The 20,041-nt window shown below is 39.7% G+C and overlaps 1 protein-coding gene and 1 pseudogene across 20 annotated transcripts in view; one reads left to right on the top strand and one right to left on the bottom strand.

The window, feature by feature from the left end:
- The window catches only part of RALGPS1 (Ral GEF with PH domain and SH3 binding motif 1), a 617,170-nt gene that overhangs the window by 563,728 nt on the left and 33,401 nt on the right, over positions 1-20,041 (bottom strand). The gene's annotated exons all lie outside the window — the stretch shown is intronic.
- LOC143670508 (serglycin pseudogene) lies at positions 12,340-12,826 on the top strand (annotated as a pseudogene).

Here is a 20,041-nt window from a genome sequence, read left to right as displayed (position 1 = left end):
GAACACAGTCACAGTTTCACTCTCATCCAGAAAGACACATGGTGAACATGGTCAGCGTTGCTCTCTCATCTGGAAGGGCACATGGTGGACACGGCATCGTCTGCTAACAGCTTCTCCTGGCTTTCGGTTTCATGAAGCTCCCCAGGAGGCATTTTCTTCCTTCATCTCCAAAGGTCGCTGGCTCGTGGACTCTGCTTTGTGGTGCTGCAGCATTCTCTGCTCTCTCTGAATCTCCTTCATTCTCCAAAGTGTTTCCTGTTTTATAGGACTTCAGAAACTTATTAGGACCCATTCAAATGGGTGGAGACATGTTGTCACCTAATCCAGTTTAACAACCACTCTTGATTAAATCATATCTCCAGGGAGATGATCTGATTACAGATTCAAACATACAGTATTGAATAGGGATTATTCTGCCTTTACAAAATGGGATTTAGATTAAAACATGGCTTTTCTAGGGGACATATATCCTTTCAAACCAGCACACACCCTATACAAAAACTAACTCGAAGTGGATCAAACACCTAAATATAAGAACTAGCACCATAAAGCTTCTAGAAGAAAATGTAGGGAAACATCTTCAAGACCTAATAATAGGAGGTAGCTTCCTAAACTTTACACCCAAAGCACAAGCAACAAAAGAAAAAATAGATATATGGGAATTCCTCAAAATCAAATGCTTCTGTACCTCAAAAGACTCTGTCAAAAAGGTGAAGAGGCAGCCAACTCAATGGGAGAAAATATTTGGAAATCACATATCGGACAAAGGTTTGATATTCTGTATACATAAAGAAATCATACACCTCAACAACAAAAGAACAAACAACCCAATTATGGAATGGGCTAAAGATATGAACAGGCATTTTTCTGAAGAGCAAATACAGATGGCTCAAAAGCACATGAAGAGATGCTCATTTTCATTGGCTATAAGGGAAATGCAGATCAAGACTACAATGAGATACCACTTCACACCTATAAGAATGGCTGCTATTAAACAAATAGGAAACTATAAATTGTTGGAGAGGATGTGGAGAAACTGGGACACTTATGTACTGATGGTGGGAATGTATAATGGTGCAGCTACTATGCAAGACAATTTGGCGGTTCCTTAGGAAACTAAATATCAAGTTGCTCTATGACCCAGCAATAATACTACTTGGTATATACCCAGAAGAGCTAAAAGCAATGACACAAAAGACATCTGCATATCAATGTTCATAGCAGCATTATTCACAATCACCAAGAGATGGAAACAAACCAAATGTTCAATTAACAGCTGAATCAATTCACAAAATGTGGTATATACCTACAATGGAATATTATGCAGCAGTAAAAAGAAATGATGTCCTGAACCACATGACAAGATGGATGAGTCTTGAGACATAATGCTGAGTGAAATAAGCCAAACACAAAAGAATGGATACTGTATGATCACACTTTTATGACCTTGGTAAAGGTAAAATTGGAGGCTTATAATATAGAATAGAGGGGACCTAGAGATACATGGAAGCTAGAGATGGGTGAACAATTAGCAAATGAGGTTGAACTCAAATGTAAGGGAATAGATAGAAGTGAAGGTGGTTCAGTAGTGGGTCTATAAGTAATATTACCATATTGAAAGTGAACATGATTGAAAGGGGTTGTAAAGACCCATATATACCACTGATTAATACTGCAAATATAAATAAGTTCTTGCATGAACTATTTCAAAGGTATGAATCTTGTACAAAGAGTGTATAATTTTGGGGTATGGGGGGAAGCTGCTATTGCATGATACGGGCTGTGTTTAAAAGGAAAACATCAACACTACCACAGCAGCAGCAAAGGTAAATAATTGTGGGAGGGACAAGAGTTAAGAGGAAGTTTAGATTTCCTATTTGGTGAGAGTGTGTTCATTGGTTATCTTTCTCTTGGAAACAATGAAATTATATAAAAGTGAGAGTGTTGATGGACTGTGGACTTTGGGCATGATGCCCAATGAATTATACATGATGTCCAATGAATGCAGGTGGCTGAAGGGATGCACTGACTGAGAAGTTGATTGGCGACAATGGCATATACATATGATTCAATGTTGTGCTACTACAAAAAGGAACGAAGTCATGAGGCATGCAATGATGTGAATGAACATGTGGGGACATTTAGTGAGGCAAAATAAACCAGAAATGAAAGAACAATTATGGTATGGTCTCCTTTAGAAAATGCTTATAAGAAAAAAGGGGCCTAGATTGTAAACTCTTATAGCAGACACATTTAGTCTGGGGTGGTAATTATTATTTCTGGATTTTGAGAGGCTGTTTAATATATACATATAAACATACCATCTGGTATTTAGTGATAAGAACAAAACCGGTCAGGTCAGGGTTAAAGTAATTCAGAACACAGGGGTAAGGAAGACAGTGTCTATATTTTAGAACCACATGTACTCTTTGAGACCAAAGGAAGAAAGGTTTATTTGGCCTGGAACCTAAATTTTCTATAGCACATAATCTAACTCAACCTATCTGTATAGCTCATTTGCACAATTGAAACACAGGGAGCTCAGAATAAAAAAGAACTCCTTTAATCTTGTATAGCTAAATATAATGCCTAGATACATATGTTTATTTGATTATTAAGCAAATAATCAAAAGGTATTGGCAAAGTCCCTTGAGGGATGGGAGAAAAAATATGGAACTATTAAACTTTACCATCAGGGAATCCTGATACTGTGTCAAACTTTAGGGACACCCAAATCAATAGGCCAAGATCTTGAGGCTTACTTTCGTGAAGCTTATGTAGGTAGCTGAGAAGCTGAGCCTACCTATAGGTATGCCTAAGAGTTACTTCTGGGGGACCTGTTTTTTTTGCTCAGATGTGGCCTCACTCTCTCTAAGCCCGACTTTACAAGTGAAATCATTGCCCTTCCCCCCTACATGGGACATGACATCCAGGGGTGAAAGTCTCCCTGGTGGCATGGGAGATGACTCCCAGGGATGAGTCCAGCCCTGACACCATGGGATCAACAATTCCATCCTGACCAAAAGCGGGGAAAGAAGTGTAGCTAATAAAGTATCAGTGGCAGAGTTCAAATAGAGTCAAGAGGCTACTCTGGAGGTTGCTCTTATGCAAGCTTCAGTTAGATATTGCTACCTATCATTACTTGCCAAACCCTAACCAGGACCATTCCAGCCAATCCTAAAGAACACTTAGGGCAATATATAAGATTCCACAATGGTTTCCATGCACCAGAGTAACTTTCCAGAAACCTACAACCTCCAGATGGGTTCCTGGTCCAGATAAGTCCTGAAACCTAGAGGGCCCAGTCTCCCCAGAACATCAGATAGTTCCATCTCCCTACTCCATATTAGTGACAGACCCTTCCAACATGAAAAAGTTAGAATGGCCATAGCCCAAACACCCTAAAAAGAGGGAAAGATCAAAGGTGATGGTGGAGTTATACAAAGAAGATAGGATTTAACAAAAGAACATGATTGCTGAATCATTATATTGATATTTCTTTTAGTCTCTAGTATCTTAGAGCAGCTAGAAGTAAAAATCCAAAATTGTGGAATTGTAACCCATGCCAAACTGAAATATGTTCTACAACTAATTTTGGTGCTGTGCTTTGAAATCTGCTGCTTTTTTGTATATATGTTATTTTTTCACGAAAAGTCTGAAAAAAACAAACAAAAAATATGAGCCAATAAATTTCCATTGTTTAAGCCAACTAACTGCATGTTATGTGCTTTAGTAGTCAGGAAACTAAAATAGTAGCTTTTTAAAAAGTTATTTTTATTTTTTACATGGGCAGGCACCAGAAATCAAACCCAGGTCTCTGGCATGGCAGGCAAGAAAATGCCAATGAGTCACCATTGTACCAACTAGTAGCTTTTAATATGGTTCACCAGACCTTCTTTCTGAACTCTCACTTTTCAATCCCTAATAATGACTTCATTATGCTTTTTTCTCCTCCCATCTACTTAGCCTTTCTGGCTTCCTCTACTGGCTCTTCTCTCTTCTGCTCAGACACCTACCAGCAACCCCTTCCCTTCATCCACTTACCCTTCGCAGCTTCCTCTTCTTGATTCCACTCAGCCCTTGCCTCTGGAACCCTGGAACCTAAGACACTCAGAGGCCTGGCCCCTACCTCCCTCTTCAGCCTCACCCATTATCCTTCACTCTCTTTCCCACACTTTATGCTCCAGCTTCAAGTGTTCCAAATACAGAACAAACACACCAACTGAACTGCTTAGGCTCACCTACTCACCAGGCTGCTTCCCACAGCCAGGTCACTGCTCTGGCTGCCCTCTTTTTATTACAATCTTGAGCTACCACTCACAAAACTTCTTGATCCTTTGTTAACAACAGTTAAAAAAATTAAACAAGCACCCCCAAAATATGTATATTTGTTTATAAACTAAATATATACTCTAATCTATCAATCTATTATATACATTATAAAACAAATAATAAATGTTCAAAGGAAGAGATAAAGATGAAATAAACATGTCAAAATATTTTTTATTCATCAGTAGAAAAATTTTCCTTCTCATATTTTTAGTGAGAACAATGGGAGTATATGCTACATTTTTTTATGTTTCAAATAAACTTTTTATGGAAGGACAACATACATACAGAAAAATACACACAATATAAGTGTAAAGCTCAAAGAATTTTCACAAGGTGAACACACTCATGTATCCAGCCTAACAGAACCTCCTTCTGTCACTAACTCCCAAGGGTAGCCACTATTCTGAGTACTAACAGCATAGATTAGTTCTCTCTGTTTTGGACTTTATATAAATGGAACTTTACAGTATATATTATTTAGTGTGAGAATAAACATTACATTTTTGAAATTCATCCAGCTTTTTGTATGGAATTGTTGATCATTCATTCTTCCTGATTACCGTATTCCACTGTGGGAGTATATAACAATGTATTTGTCCATTCTATTATTGACAGACAGTGGGGTTGCTTCCAGTTCAGATAGTGATGCTATAATCATTCTTGCACATGCATTTTGGTATACATTCATATACACTTTTTTTTTTTTTTTTTTTTTTTTTTTTTTTTTTTAAAGGAAAGACAGAGAGAAGGAAGGAAGGAAGGAAGAAAGGGAAACATTTTTAAACATTTTCTTGTTTTATTGTATTCTGTTTCTCCGTTTTTGTTACATGGGCTGGGGCCGGGAATCGAACCGAGGTCCTCCGGCATAGCAGGCAAGCACTTTGCCCGCTGAGCCACCGCGGCCCGCCTCCATATACACTTTTGATGGGTGGATACCTAGTAGCAGAATTGCTGGATCATACATAAGGATCATACAATTGCTGGATCATACAATTGCTGCATACATAAGGTTTATGTATGTGCAGCTTTGGCAGATGATGACAAATAGTTGTCCAACACTGCTAAACCAATTTAGGTTTCCACCGGTAGGGTATGCTCCCACCACTTGATTCTATCTATCTTTTTTCATTTTAGCTATTCTGGCAGGTGAAATATCACAAAGTAAATATGAGATTGTCCCTTTTGTACATAAGAAAAGAGCAGTTAGGTGTCTCTCTGAAGCAGGCAAACTTAACGTGAGTCAGAGCAGGAATCCCTGTCTTCTGGCTCTCAATATGGTACTATTTCTGCTTGTAGCCAAATATTTTCTATAAATACTCCAAGAATAGGGGACTATTAAAGCACTAATAAAAAGAACAGGCTTGTGTACTATGCTAATCCCAACACACCACACATGACAGAAAAGAAAGCAGAAAAGGTCTATCAGTCCAAGTTTAAGACAAACACACAGAAAAAGGTATGGACATATCATATCTCAAAGTATTAAGGGTGGTGTGATGACTACATTTCTTTCTTCTATCTTCATTTCTTATTTTTCTACAATTAATATTTAATAATGAAAAATGCTATTTTAGTGGAAATATAATTCATATATCATAAAATTCATCCTTTCAAATTGCACAATTCAGTGGTTTTCAGTATACTCACTAAATTGTGCAACCATTACCTCCATCTAATTCCAGAACATTCTCATCACCCCAAAAAGAAACCTGGTATCCATTAGCATGGATAATCCATTAGCATCAATAGTCACTCCCCACCTCCCCTTTCTCCCAGACCCAGGCAATCACTAATCTACTTCATGTCTCTATGGATTACCTCTTCTGAACTTTTCATATAAATGGAATTATGCAATATGTGGCTTTTTGTGTCTGTCCTCTTTCACTTAGCATAATGTTTTTATGGTTCATCTATGCTGCAGTATGAATCAATACTTCATTACTTTTTATAACTGAATAATTTTCTATCATATGTATATATCACATTTTATTTATCTATTCATCAGCTGATAGACGTGGGTTGTTTCTATTTTTTAGCTATTTGAATAATTTATGAACTTTTGTGTACAAATTTTTACATGGACATATGTTTTCAATTATCTGGGGTATATATCTCTAAGTGGTCAGATGGGAACTGTACATTCAGCTTTCTGAGGAACTTCCAAACTATTTTCCAAAGAGGTGACATCATTTTACATTCCCACCAGCAGAGTACATAGTTCCAATTTGTCCATTTCCTCACTAATATTTGTTATTGTCTGCCTTTTCATTATAGCTATTCTAATGGGTGTGAAGTGGCATCTCATTGTAGTTTTGTTTGTATTTCTCTAGCAGCTAATGACGTTCAGCATGTGTTCATATGCTTATTCACTATGTGTATATCTTCTTAGGAAAAATGTCTATTCAAGTCCTTTGCTCATTTTTAATTGGATTATCTTTTATTGTTGAGCTGTACAAAGTTTTTACATATGCTAGATACTAGACCCTTATCAGATATCTGATTTGCAAATATTTTCTCTGTGGGTGTTTTTTCATTTTCTTGATAGTGTCCTTTGGTGCATAAAATATTTTCATTCTGATGAAGTCCAATTTATCTATTTTTTTATTTTGTGGATTGTGATTTTGGTGTTATATTTAATCCAAGCTCAAGAAAATTTACACCTACATTTTCTTCTAAGAATTTTTCACTTTAGTTCCTACATGTTGCTCTTTAATCAATTTTGAATTAATTTTTGTATATGGTATGATAGGGATCTAACTGTATTCTTTTGTATGTGGATATCACTGTTTCAGTAACTTTTTTTGAAAATACTATTCTTTTCCCCACTGAATTGTCTTGACACTCTTGTTGAAAAGCAATTGACTACAGATAAAGGGGAAAGTTATTTTTAATTTACTGAATTCAGCTGCTTCATTGCAAATTCTGAGCTTTAAAGCGTGGTTTTACACAGATATAAGGCTGACTTCAACTTCTACAGATTGTGCACCTTCTCTGAGCTATATACTTGGGGCATAGTCTCTGTAGGACAGGTTTGCATTTTAAGAACTGAAAAGGCCTTGAATTGAGACCTTCAGCAAATTCCTTAATATATGTGATGAGAATAATACCAATAATGACCTATAGTAGTAACTAACACTGTACAAGATGGGCACTACTGGAAACATATTACATGTATCAACTCACTGAATACTCACAATCAGCCTACTATTATTCCCATTTATCAGATGAAAAAAATAGAAGCACAGGTAGTGAAAGAACTTGCCCAGTTCCAAAGCCAGCAAGTGGTAGAGCCAGAATTCAAACCCAGGCACTGTAGCTGCAGGGTATATATTCCTGAGCACCATGATTCACTACCTCTGAGGTATAGTGTACAATATGGTTAATGATGTTGAGTCATAAAACTGATAAAGAATTAAATAAGATCAGGCATGAGGGACATGGCACACAGTAGGGCCTCAATAAATTCGCTGTCTGAATCTTCTTCTTTCAGCTTTTTATTCAAAAAGCACTATGCCAAATGTAAGGGATGAAATAATTGAAAACTATCTCTGTGCCCTCCAATATGTCTGGACATATTTTCTAGCTTATAAAATGTGTGCAGCATACCTGGGCCCACTTTTATGCCAATTCCTCAGGGTACCAGCTTTTCAAACTGACCCAGAGAGGTTTGCTTAGCACCTTTATTCTGCAGGGTGCTCAAGCCACCAGCCCTAGTTTACCAGCCCTCTCTTGGTGGAGTCATTAAGGCTCTCTTGCACAAAGCTCCATCTGCAAAGTGGCTGGGAGCACACCAACAAGAACAGGCCATCAAAAAAGTTAGGAATGGAAGGAAACTTTCACAGTATCATAAAGAGCATATATGAAAAACCCATAGCCAGCAATATACTTAACAGTGAGAGACTGAAAGCATTCCCCCTAAGATCGGGGATGAGACAAGGATGCCCGTTTTCACAATTATTCAACATTGTACTAGAAGTCCTAGCTGACTGATTAGAAAGGAGAAAGGAATAAAAGGAAACCAAATAGGAAAGGAAGAAGTAAAACTTCCATTATTTGCAGATAACATAAACTATACTTAGAAAACCCTAAGAAAGCTACAGCATGACTAGCTAAACTAATAAACAAATTCACCAAAGTGGCAGGATATGATTAATATACAAAAATCAGTAATGTTTCTATACACAAGAATGACATATCTGAGGAGGTAATTAAGGAAAAAATTTCATTCAAAAGAGCAACTAAAAGAATGAGGTATCTAGAAATGAAGCCTATCCAGGGATGTCAAGGACTTATACACAAAAAATTGCTAAAAGAATTTTAAAATGATCTAAATGGATGGTCACAGATAGGAATGGTCATAGGAAGGTTGAATGTCACTAAGATGTCAATATTATGCAAACCGATCTCCAGATTCACCACAATACCAGTCAAAATCCCAACAACCTACTTTGAAGACCTGGAAAACCTGGTTATCAAATGTATTTGGAAGGGAAAGACACCCCAAATAGCTAAAGATATCCTAAAAAAAATAAGATTTTTTTTATCTTTTAGTTAGATCCCTATCATATCATATACAAAAATTAAATCAAAATTGATTAGAGGGCCACATGTAGGAGCTAAAGAGCGAAGTGGGAGGCCTGTCACTTCCTGACTTTAAAGCTTACTATAAAGTCACAGTGATCAAAACAGCATGGTACTAGCACAACGACAGAAGTATCAACCAATTGAATAGAATAAAGAGTACAGGGACAAACCACCAAACTTATGATGATCTCTGATAAAGCCCCCAAATCCACTGAACTGTATAGTCTTTTCAACACATGGACATGGGAAAAGTAGGTATCAATAGCCAAAAGAATGAAAAAGGACCCCTACCTTACATACTACACAAAAATTAATTCAAAATGGATTACAGACCTAAATGTAAGAGCCAGTACCATAAAATTTCTAGAAGAAAATGCAGGGAAACTTCTTCAAGATCTACTAATAGGAGGTAGTTTCTTAAACTTTACACCTTTTACAATAAAAAAATAGAGAAATGGGAACTCCTTAAGATCAAGAGCTTCTGAGCCTCAAAGGACTTTGTTAAAAATATGAAGAGGCAGCCAACTGAATGGGAGACAATATTTGGAAACCACATATTGGATAAAGGCTTGATATCCTGTGTATGTAAAGAATTATAAAGCTCAATAACAAAAGAAAAAACAACCCAATTATAAAATGGGCAGAGGACACGAACAGACATTTTTCTGAAGAGCAAACATAGATTGTTAAAAAACACATGAAAAGATGCTCATTTTCACTAACTTTAAGAGAAATGCAAATTCAGACGACAAAGAGACAGCACCTTATACTTATAAGAAAGCTACTATTAAACAGACAACTACAAATGTTGGGGAGAATGTGGAGTGATAAGAACTTATTCACTGTTGGTGGGAATGTATAATGGTGCAGGTGCTGTGGAAGAGTTTGACAATTCCTCAGAAAACTAAATACTGAGTTATCCTATGACCCTGCAATACCAATAATCAGTATATACCCAGAATAGCCGAGAGCAGTGACATGAACAGACATTTGCACACCGATGTTCATAGTAGCACTATTCACAGTTGCCAAGAGATGGATTGGATAAACAAAATGTGGCATATATATATATACACAATGGAATATTATGCAGCAGATGAAATGATGTCCCGAAACATGACAACACGGATGTAACTTGAGGACATATGCTGAATGAAATATCAGACACAAAAGGATAGATACTCTATGATTTCACTACTATGACTCTGGTAAAGATAATCTCAGAGGTTACACTATAGAATACAGCAGACATAAAGGTACACAAAACTAGAGGCAGAGGAAAGGCTTCCCAAAGAAGTTGAATCTAAATGCAAGGGAACAGATACAGGTGATGGTAACTAATTACCAGGTTTATAAGCAACACTGCCATGTTGAGGGTGAATATGAATGAAAGGGGATGTATAGTGCCATGTACCCCACTGATTAAATTTACTATTATAAGTAAGTTCTCTCATGAACTATTTCAATAGTTTGACCATGGCCAAAAGTTAATAGTAGAGCGATATAGGGGGAAGACTAAAATTGCATGCTATGGCCAATTGTTATTAGGAAGACATCAACAGTACCACAGCACTACCAGGGGCAACTAACTTTTGGGGGGGGACAGAAACAAGCAATAAAGGGTAGTTTTGATTTGATAGTTGGTGACGTTGTGCTTGCTGGGTTGTATTAGCTAGGGTTCTCTAGAGAAACAGAATCAACAGGAACTATTCGTAAATATAAAATTTATAAAAGTAAAAAAAAATAAAAATAAAAAATAAAAAAATTTATTAAAGTGTCTCACAAATGATGAGTATGTAACTAAGTGATGATATTATGAATTACTGATTATATATGTTAATTTTTATTTTGCTTGTTAAATTTTTTAATTAATAAATAAATTTTTAAAAAAAGTTAACAAGATATAAAACGCATTTGTCTCTCCAAAAAAAAAACAAAAAGTGTCTCACGTAACCATGGGAATGTAGAGTCCAAAATTTGTAGGTCAGGCTGCAAAGCTGATGATTCCTATGGATGGTCTGGATGAACTCTACAGGAGAGGCTCGCCAGTCGAAGCAGGAAGAGAGCCAGTCTCTTCTGAATCCTCCTTAAAAGGCTTCCAGTGATCAGATTAAGCATCACTCATTAAAGAAGACACTCCCCTTGGCTGATTTTAACTGGAATCAGCTGTGGATGTAGCCGATGTGATCATGATTTAATTTCATGAAATGGCATCATAGCAAAAGATAGAACAGCACTTGCCCAACCGGACAAGGAGGTACCAACACCTGGCCAAGTTGACACATGAACCTGACCTGGTCAACTTGGCAGCTATACTCATCACCTTAAACCATACCTAATTTCTAAGTAGAAAACAATAAAAGACGCATTTTTTTCTCACCTAACAATACTCAGCTGTCCTGCATATAACCAGAAACACATTAAATCTCTCCAGAAAACGGTGCAAGACCTTGGGTAATATTCATTATTAAACTTGATATATTACAACTTAAATAGTATAACATGAACAAAACAGCATTACAGTTCTCGTTTCTGTAATTGATCATGTGGTCATAGTTCATATTTATCACCACCTTCTTCCGCCACACATTCCATGTTCCCTTTACCCTCAGCAAGCACTTAAGCTGGCCGTGGTTCTTTGTCTGATGGGGTGACCCAAACCTTCATTCCTGAAGTTTCAGAGTCATTGGCAGTCCTGCCTGGATGGGGTTGTTGCAGTTTTCCATTGATATTAATCACAGGGCATGGTAGTATTAAAAGATGCCCTAGGGGATCTCCTATATTCCAGGAAAACTCTTCTTTACCTCCATTATGTAGTTACAGTCCTATCTCCCCCAGATAGTCAGGGTCAATCACCCCAGTCAGTAATGTAATCCCCTTCTTGGCTTGCTGATCCAGGGGCATGAATAGCCCAAACAGACCAGGTGGCAGTTTTAGATTCCAGTTCAACGGAATCATTGTTTTTATTCCTGGTGGGAGCACTCCCCCTTTTGGAACTAAAACCTGTAGACCAGCAGAGCTCAGGGTCACAGGGACAGGAAGCAAAAGTTTTCCTAGTGGATCACTAGGGGTAATAGTGAGTGGTACCACTCCCATTTCCACCCCTTAGTTCCTGGACCCATGGATCCTGGCTATGGGAGAAACAGCACCATACAGTGGACGCTGATTCAGAGCACATACAGCTTCCTGGAGAACATTATCCCAGCCTTTCAAGGTATTGCCACCTAGTTGGCACCATAATTGAGTTTTCAAAATGACATTTCAGTTCCTTGGAAGCACGAGCAGGGATAGGGACAGAAGCCAGAGAGAGGAAATCGTGAAGTGTGTTCTGGGCAGGGTTTGAGGTTTCGGAACCTTGTCTAAAAGGGACAGAAAGCACCCTGCTTACGGTTCCTGGTCGTGGGGTGGCTGTGCCGCGGCGGGGCCAAGCGTGCTGTGCTGGTCACCATGCGGGGCTTCCTCTCCAGCAGCGGGCTTGTCCTGGCCATCTCCCTCGTCCTGTTTTGGGAATCGTCAGTTCAAGGTTATCCCATGCGTAGAGTCAGGTACCAATGGGTACACTGCAGTCCGGACAGTAATTCTGCAAACTGCATTGAGGAAAAGGGACCAATGTTTGACCTACCTCCTGGTGAATCTTAACAGGATCCTTCATCTGAGGACTGACCCTTTTTCGATGACGAGGGTCCAGAACGTGCACGACGCCTTCCCTCTTTCCGAGGACTATTCTGGATCAGGCTCTGGCTCTGGCTCAGGCCCTGGAATTGGCTTCCCACTCGGAATCGAACAAGAATACCAACCAGTGGATGAAGACGATGCTCCCCATTTCAGCACTCAGCCTCTTAATAGGAATCCGCCCGCAGACTACCAGAACTTGGATCAAGGTGGAGCAGAAGATTATTTTATTATATAAAAGAGAGGGATTTTCCCCACTCTGACACCAGGCAATGTATTTTGAATCTTTTGTGTACCATAGTTAAATGATCTTGGGACCAAAAATTTTATAGGAATTTTTAAATATCTGAAAAGAAGCTTACATTTATATCACTTTCTTTTCCTCCTGGAATGTTAAAAACTTATGTTTTAATGCTGATATCTATCATATTGTTCTGGAAAATACGTGCCTTCTCTTTGTATCATATTCAACCAACCTGACTATGAAATTAACTACACTCCCCATGTCCATAAAATTGCTTTAAAGAATAAATTATGCTGTTTTTAAAAAAGCGTTTGAGAAGCAAATCGACAAGCAATATTTCATAACTTTTTAGTCTTCAGGAACATGCCTCTGAATGTGAATTACAGATGTCCCTTTTCTTACGAAAAAAATCAAAAGACAACACACTGTGAGTTTATACAGTGGATATTTGATGTGTTTTATAGTGTAAGGTGTATTACTATAATATTATGATTGCATGTGTTTGCAGAGCTAGTGGATGTTGTTTAGAAGTGTGGTCTCTGTATACATAAGACCCAAATTAAAGCACAGTCATATTCTCAATGCCTCATACTTCTTTACCTTTTTCTCTGGATATATGTACATTTTCAAGTGACTCTATTAAAGCAGAAATATAATCAAAAAAAAATGACATTCCACTGTTCTATCAATTCAGCTGCTTCTGGATGATGGGGAACATGGTAAGACCAGAGAATTCCATGAGCATGCGCCCATTCCCATATTTCATTTGCTGTGAAGTGTGTTCCTTGATCAGAAACAATGCTGTGTGGAATACCATGACAATGGATAAGGCATTCTATAAGCCCACGGATGGTAGTTTTGGCAGAAGTACTGCGTGCAGAGAAAGCAAACCAATATCCAGAGTATGTATCTATTCCAGTTAGAACAAATCGCTGCCCCTTCCATGAAGGGGCTGATCCAGTGTAATTGACCTGCCACCATGTAGCTGGCTGGTCACCTTGGGGAATGGTGCCATATTGGGGGCTGAGTGTAGGTCTTTGCTGCTGGCAGATTGGGCACTCAGCACTGGCTGTGGCCAAGTCAGCCTTGGTAAGTAGAAGTCCATGCTGCTGAGCCCATGCATAACCTCCATCCCTACCACTAAGACCATTTTGTTCATGAGCCCATTGGGCAATGACAGGAGTTGCTGGGGAAGTATCCACAGAATGAGTCATCTTATCCACTTGATTACTAAAACTCTTCTCTGCTGAAGTCATCCTCTGGTGTGCATTCACATGGGACACAAATATCTTCATGTTTTTAGCCCACTCAGAAAGGCCTATCCACATACCTCTTTCCCAGACCTGTTTGTCACCAATTTTCCAATTATGGTCTTTCCAAGTCCCTGACCATCCAGCCAAACCATTAGCAACAGCCCATGAGTCAGTATACAAATGCACCTTCAGCCAGTTCTCCTTCCAAGCAAAATGAACAACCAGGTGCACTACTCGAAGTTCTGCCCAACTCTACTGTCTTTACTGCCTCACTACTGTCCTTCAAGGCCACCCTAGAAAGACGCTGGAGTGCTACACCTGTCCACTTTCAGGTGGTACCTGCATATCATGCTAAACTATCTGTAAAACTGCATATCGTGCTAAACTATCTGTAAAACTGAGACTCTTCTTCAGTCAATTCACTCTAAGGAACTCCCCAAGAGGCCATAGCTCTGGTCTGGGAAAGAGAAGGTAATGTGGCAGGAGTGGAGACCATGGGCATTTGGGTCACAGCCTCATTTAACTTACTTGTGCCTTCAGGACCTGTTCTGGCCCTATCTTGTATATACCATTTCCATTTCATGATGGAGTGCTGCTGCACATGCCCAACTTTATGGCTTGGTGGGTTAGACAACACCCGGCTCATGATAGGTAACTCAGGTCTCATGGTAACTTGGTGGTCCAAGGTTAAGTGTTCAGTCTCCACTAAGGCCCAGTAGCAGACCAAAAGCTGTTTCTCAAAAGAAGAGTAGTTATCTGCAGCAGATGGTAAGGCTTTGCTCCAAAATCCTAAGGGTCTGCATTGTGATTCTCCTATAAGGGCCTGCCAAAGGCTTCAGACAGCATCTCTTTTTGCCACTGACACTTCCAGCAGCATTGGATGTGCTGGATCATATGGCCCAAGTGGCAGATCAGTTTGTACAGCAGCTGTCACAGAGTCTCTTGTTCAGGGCCCCACTCAAAATTAGCAGCATTTTTGGTCACTTGATAAATGGGTTGGAGTAGCACACCCAAATGAGGAATATGTTCTCACCAAAATCCAAAGAGACCAACTAGGCACCATGCCTCTTTTTTGGCCATAGGAGGGGCCAGACAGCAACTTATCCTTCATCTTAGAAGGGCTATCTCAACATACCCCACACCACTGAACACCTAGAAATTTCACTGAGGTGGAAGGCCCCTGTATTTTTGTTGGATTTCTCTCCCATCCTCTGACACACAAATATCTTACCAGTAAGTCTAGAGTAGTTGCTCCTTCTTGCTCACTAGGTCCAATCAACATGATCTCATCAATATAATGGACCAGTGTGATGTCTTGTGGGAGGGAGAAATGATCAAGGTCCCTGAGGACAAGATTATGACATAGGCCTGGAGAGTTGATATACTCCTGAGGTAGGACAGTGAAAGTATATTGCTGACCTTGCCAGCTGAAAGCAAACTGCTTCTAGTGGTCTTTACCAACAGGTATTGAGAAAAAAAGCATTTGCCAGATCAACAGCTGCACACCAGGTACCAGGGGATGAACTGACTTGCTCAAGCAACGATACCACATCTAGAACAGCAGCTGCAATTGGAGTTACCACCTGGTTGAGCTTACAATAATCCACTGTCATCCTCCAAGACCCATCTGTTTTCTGCACAGGCCAAATAGGAGAGTTGAATGGGGATGTGGTGGGAATCACCACCCGTGCATACTTCAAGTCCTTAAGAGTGGCAGTAATCTCTGCAATCCCTCCAGGAATCCAGTATTGCTTCTGATTTACTATTTTGCTTGGTAGGGGCAGTTCTAGTGGCTTCCACTTGGCTTTTTCCATCATAATAGCCCTCACTGCACAAGTTAGAGAGCCAATGTGGGGATTCTGCCAGTTGCTTAGTACGTCTATTCCAATTATGCATTCTGGAATTGGGGAAATAACTACAGAATGGGTCCGGGGACCCACTGGACCCACTGTGAGATGGATCTGAGCTAAAACTCCATTGATCATCTGACCCCCATAAGCCCCTACTCTGAGTGGTGGACCACAGTGACGTTTTGGGTCCCCTGGAATTAATGTCACTTTTGAACCAGTGTCTAATAATCCCCAAAATATCTGATCATTTCCTTTTCCCCAATGCACAGTTACCCTGGTAAAAGGCCATCAGTCTTCTTGGGGAAGGCTTGGAGGAAGATTAACAGTATAGATTTGTGGCAGTTTAACAGGGTTCTCCCCCAAAAGGACCTGGCCTCCCCTTCATTCAAGGGGCTCTGGGTCTGTAAACTGTCTCATGTCTGGAAATTGATTAGGGGGCCATGACTCTCTGCTTTTGTAATTCAAGTTAGACTTCGTTCACTTGACCTAGAACTCTTTTGTTTATACAGCTTAAACAAGAATTTAGTAGACTCCCCATCTATTATATTTCTAGGTACTCCATGAGTTACTAGCCAATGCCACAGATTTCTGCAAGTCAGATTATTTTGACTCTTGCTTTGAGTTTGCTGTCTAATATAATAGCCACGTCCACCCTGTCTTTGGCGATTAAGTGCTGCCACTTGGCTTCTGCCAACTTGGGATCCAGTCATCCCCATTGTGTTTAAGGATTCCAGCTCAGTGACAGCAGTTCTGACAGTAATATCTGACGTACAGAGAAGTGTAACTACAGGGATGATGGCGCTAGTCTCACAAATTTATTTCTCACTGTTCTGGTAAAAGATGCATCCTCTGGACATTCCTGGGGTGAAAGAGCAGGCTTTGCATGATAAATCCACTCTAACAGTGAAATCACTCTAAGCCTCTGGATCCCCTCATCTACATTATACCAGGGCAGTTCTGGCATTTCAACTTCAGGTAATTTCGACCACCTTTTGATCCATGTTCCAGCCAACCATCCAAATAAACTGTTAACGCCTTTTCTAACACCTCAAACTATAACATTGAATGCAGAATCTCTGCTTAGTGGGCCCATATCAATAAATTCAGCTTGATCCAGCCTTATATTCCTTCCAATATTATCCCACACCCTTAAAATCCATTGCCACACATATTCCTCTGATTTGTCTATATAAATTGGAAAACTCACACAGTTCTTTTGGAGTATAATGTACCTCCTCATGTGTGATACTTTGTACCTCACCTTTAGGGGCCTGTTGGGACTTCAGTCTCATTACAGGTCTGGATGAAATGAGGGGTGGTGGGGGTGGGTCATGAAAAGAATTAGAAATATCTTCCAAGTCTTTTGCTTCAGGGCATTCATCTGGTGAAACAGGATTAATTACTCTAAGGCTATTCCCTTCAGGAGGAGTTTGGGTGGCCAACTCCTCAAGGCAGGCTGGAGGAGGGGCAGCTATGTCCTCAGGGCAGACAGGGTTGTCTAGAGAAGACTCAGCATGACCTAGGGTTTCGTTCTCACCACTGACATCATTATCAGTTCATAGGTCGCCATCCCATTTTTCAGGGTCCCACTCCTTTCCAATCAATGCCCTCACTTTAACGGCAGACACCATGCAAAATTGAGATTTCAATTTACGTTGTAAAGTTGCTACTCTAAAAGTAAGATTCTAAGTCTGATTTTCGGAGATCTCAAGTCTATGGCTACAGGAAGTAAGATTTTCCTTCAGGACACTCCCAGAAATGTCTACATCTGTCAGACGGCACATAAGCTTCTCCTTTGAAGCCTTAAACCCATCCCTTTCACTCCTTAATGTATCCAGTGTATCTATCAACAACCAGCCAACATCTCTATACTTCCTATTTCCACAAAACTCCATAAAGGTGTCAAAAACATTATCCCCCAGAGCCTGGTTTCATACAAGCACAGCATTAGAAGACTCGAATGGTGATATTTTTACTATCTCTTTTGCCAACTCACTCCATGGATTGGCAATATCATTCTGATTATGGGAATCAGAGTTCTTAGTGCCTTTGAGTCTAGTCAGAGTAGAAAACCATTCATAAAAAATCCATTTTTAATAAATTCAGTTTGAAATAGTGGTAGGTGAAGGCGAGGGGTAAGGGGTATGGTACGTATAGAAACAAACAAACAAAAATATGCTGAAGTCTCGCTCAGAAAATACTTATGAAAAAATGGGAGCCTACATTGTGGGGCCTTATACTAGTCACATTTGGTCTGAAGTTGTGGTTGTATTTCTAGATTCTGAGACACTGAATCAAAGCATATCAGCTGGTATTGCCTTGGAACTGTGAGTAGCTCTGTGACACCTAGGAACCAGAATAGGTGTTCTGCAAACCTGAAAGTTAGCATAGCTAACTTTTTTGGTTACTTTAACTGAAAAAGAGATCAGGCCTCAATTAGAGTTAATACAAAGCCAATCTGGCTGGGTCTAAGGTAAATTAGAATGCAGGGTAAAAGATGACAGTGTATGTACTCTTGACCTTCAGTTACTATATGAGATCAAAGGCAGAGAGATTTGTTATATCTAGAACCTAAATTGTCTGCAACACATAATCAAAATCAACCTCTTTGGATAGCTCATTTAAACAACCCAAACTCCTGAAGTCCAGAACAGGAATGAGGCCTTGTAATTCTCTATAACTTTATATAATTCTAGGATACATCTCAGACTGTGGTGGGCTGATACTTAAAAAGAACTGGTAGAATCCCTTGAGGATCTGAAGGAGAAAAAAAATACATATATATATATATATATGTATATATATATATATGGCTATCAAACTCTCTCATCTGGGAAACCCTAGGTACCCTCTCAACCATTGGGGACTCATAACGAGGTCTAAGAGTTGCTTCCAGGAAGTCTCTTTGTTGCTCAGATGTGGCCTCTCTCTCTCTAAGCCCAACTCTGCAAGGAAAATCACTGCCCTCCCCCCCTACACGGTACAAGCCAAGCAGGGGTAAAAGTCTTCATGACAGTGTGGGGCATGACTCCTGGGGATGAGTCTGGCTCTAGCACATGGGAGCAATACCACCTTTATGACCAAAAGGGGGAAAAGAAGTGTAATAAGGCATCAGTGGCCAAGAGAGATCAAATGGAGCCAAGAGGCTATTCTGGAGGTTGCTCTTTTGCAAGCTTCAGCTTGACATTGGTAATTGCCATGGTTTGCTAAACCCCTATCAACACCACTCCTGTTGACACTTAAGAACACCTAGGGTTTGAACTGAGACTCTATAAAGGTTTCATGCACTAGGTTTGCCTTTCTGGAACCTATAATTCCCAGAGGGTTCCTAGGTCAGATAAATCCTGAAACTCAGAGGGTCCAGCCTCTCCAGGATTACCTAAATTAATCACATCCTCCTATGCTTTAGTGGGGATATTCCTTCTCACAGGAAAAATTCAGAACAGGCATTGCCCAAAGATCTCTATAGACTGAGAGAAGGATTAACTGGGAAGGAGGAGGCATACTAGAGAAGATAGGATTTAACAAATGAGTATGTCTGCTGAATTACTATACTTATATTCCTTATAGCTTCCAGTGTCTTGGAGCAGATAGAAGGTAAAATCAGAGATGATGGAATGGTAGCCCATGACAAATTCTAGAATCTGTTTTGTAACTACTTGTTGAAGTGTGCTTTGAAAATTACTGTTTTCTATCTTTATTTTGCATATACAATTTTAAAAGTTAAAAACAAAAGCAGGGGTGCAAGGGTAGTTCAGTGGTAGAATTCTCACCTGCCATGCAGGAGACCCAGGTTCAATTCCTGGCCCATACACCTCCCCCCACAAAAAAATATTCAACAAATGGTGCTGAAATAACAGGACAGCCACATGGAAAAAGAATTAAATGTGATCCCCACCATACAACATACAAAAAGGAAAAAGAAAAGAAAAAAAAGAACAGGCCACCAGCTTCCTCCCACTAAAAACCCATCACCCAGTATCCTCTAGAATCCTGTGTATGCTTCCCCAACTGCTGCGGGGTATCAGCCCAATCATAGCATCTGGACTTAAGGCCTCATGTCCACTGATGAATACCCAGCAAAGTCCTGACATCCTGCCAGGGTC

Source organism: Tamandua tetradactyla, chromosome 2 (genome assembly GCF_023851605.1).
Source record: "Tamandua tetradactyla isolate mTamTet1 chromosome 2, mTamTet1.pri, whole genome shotgun sequence".
Classification (NCBI taxonomy): domain Eukaryota; kingdom Metazoa; phylum Chordata; class Mammalia; order Pilosa; family Myrmecophagidae; genus Tamandua; species Tamandua tetradactyla.
Note: the sequence above shows the minus strand (reverse complement) of the source record. Positions and strands in the feature narration are given on the sequence as shown.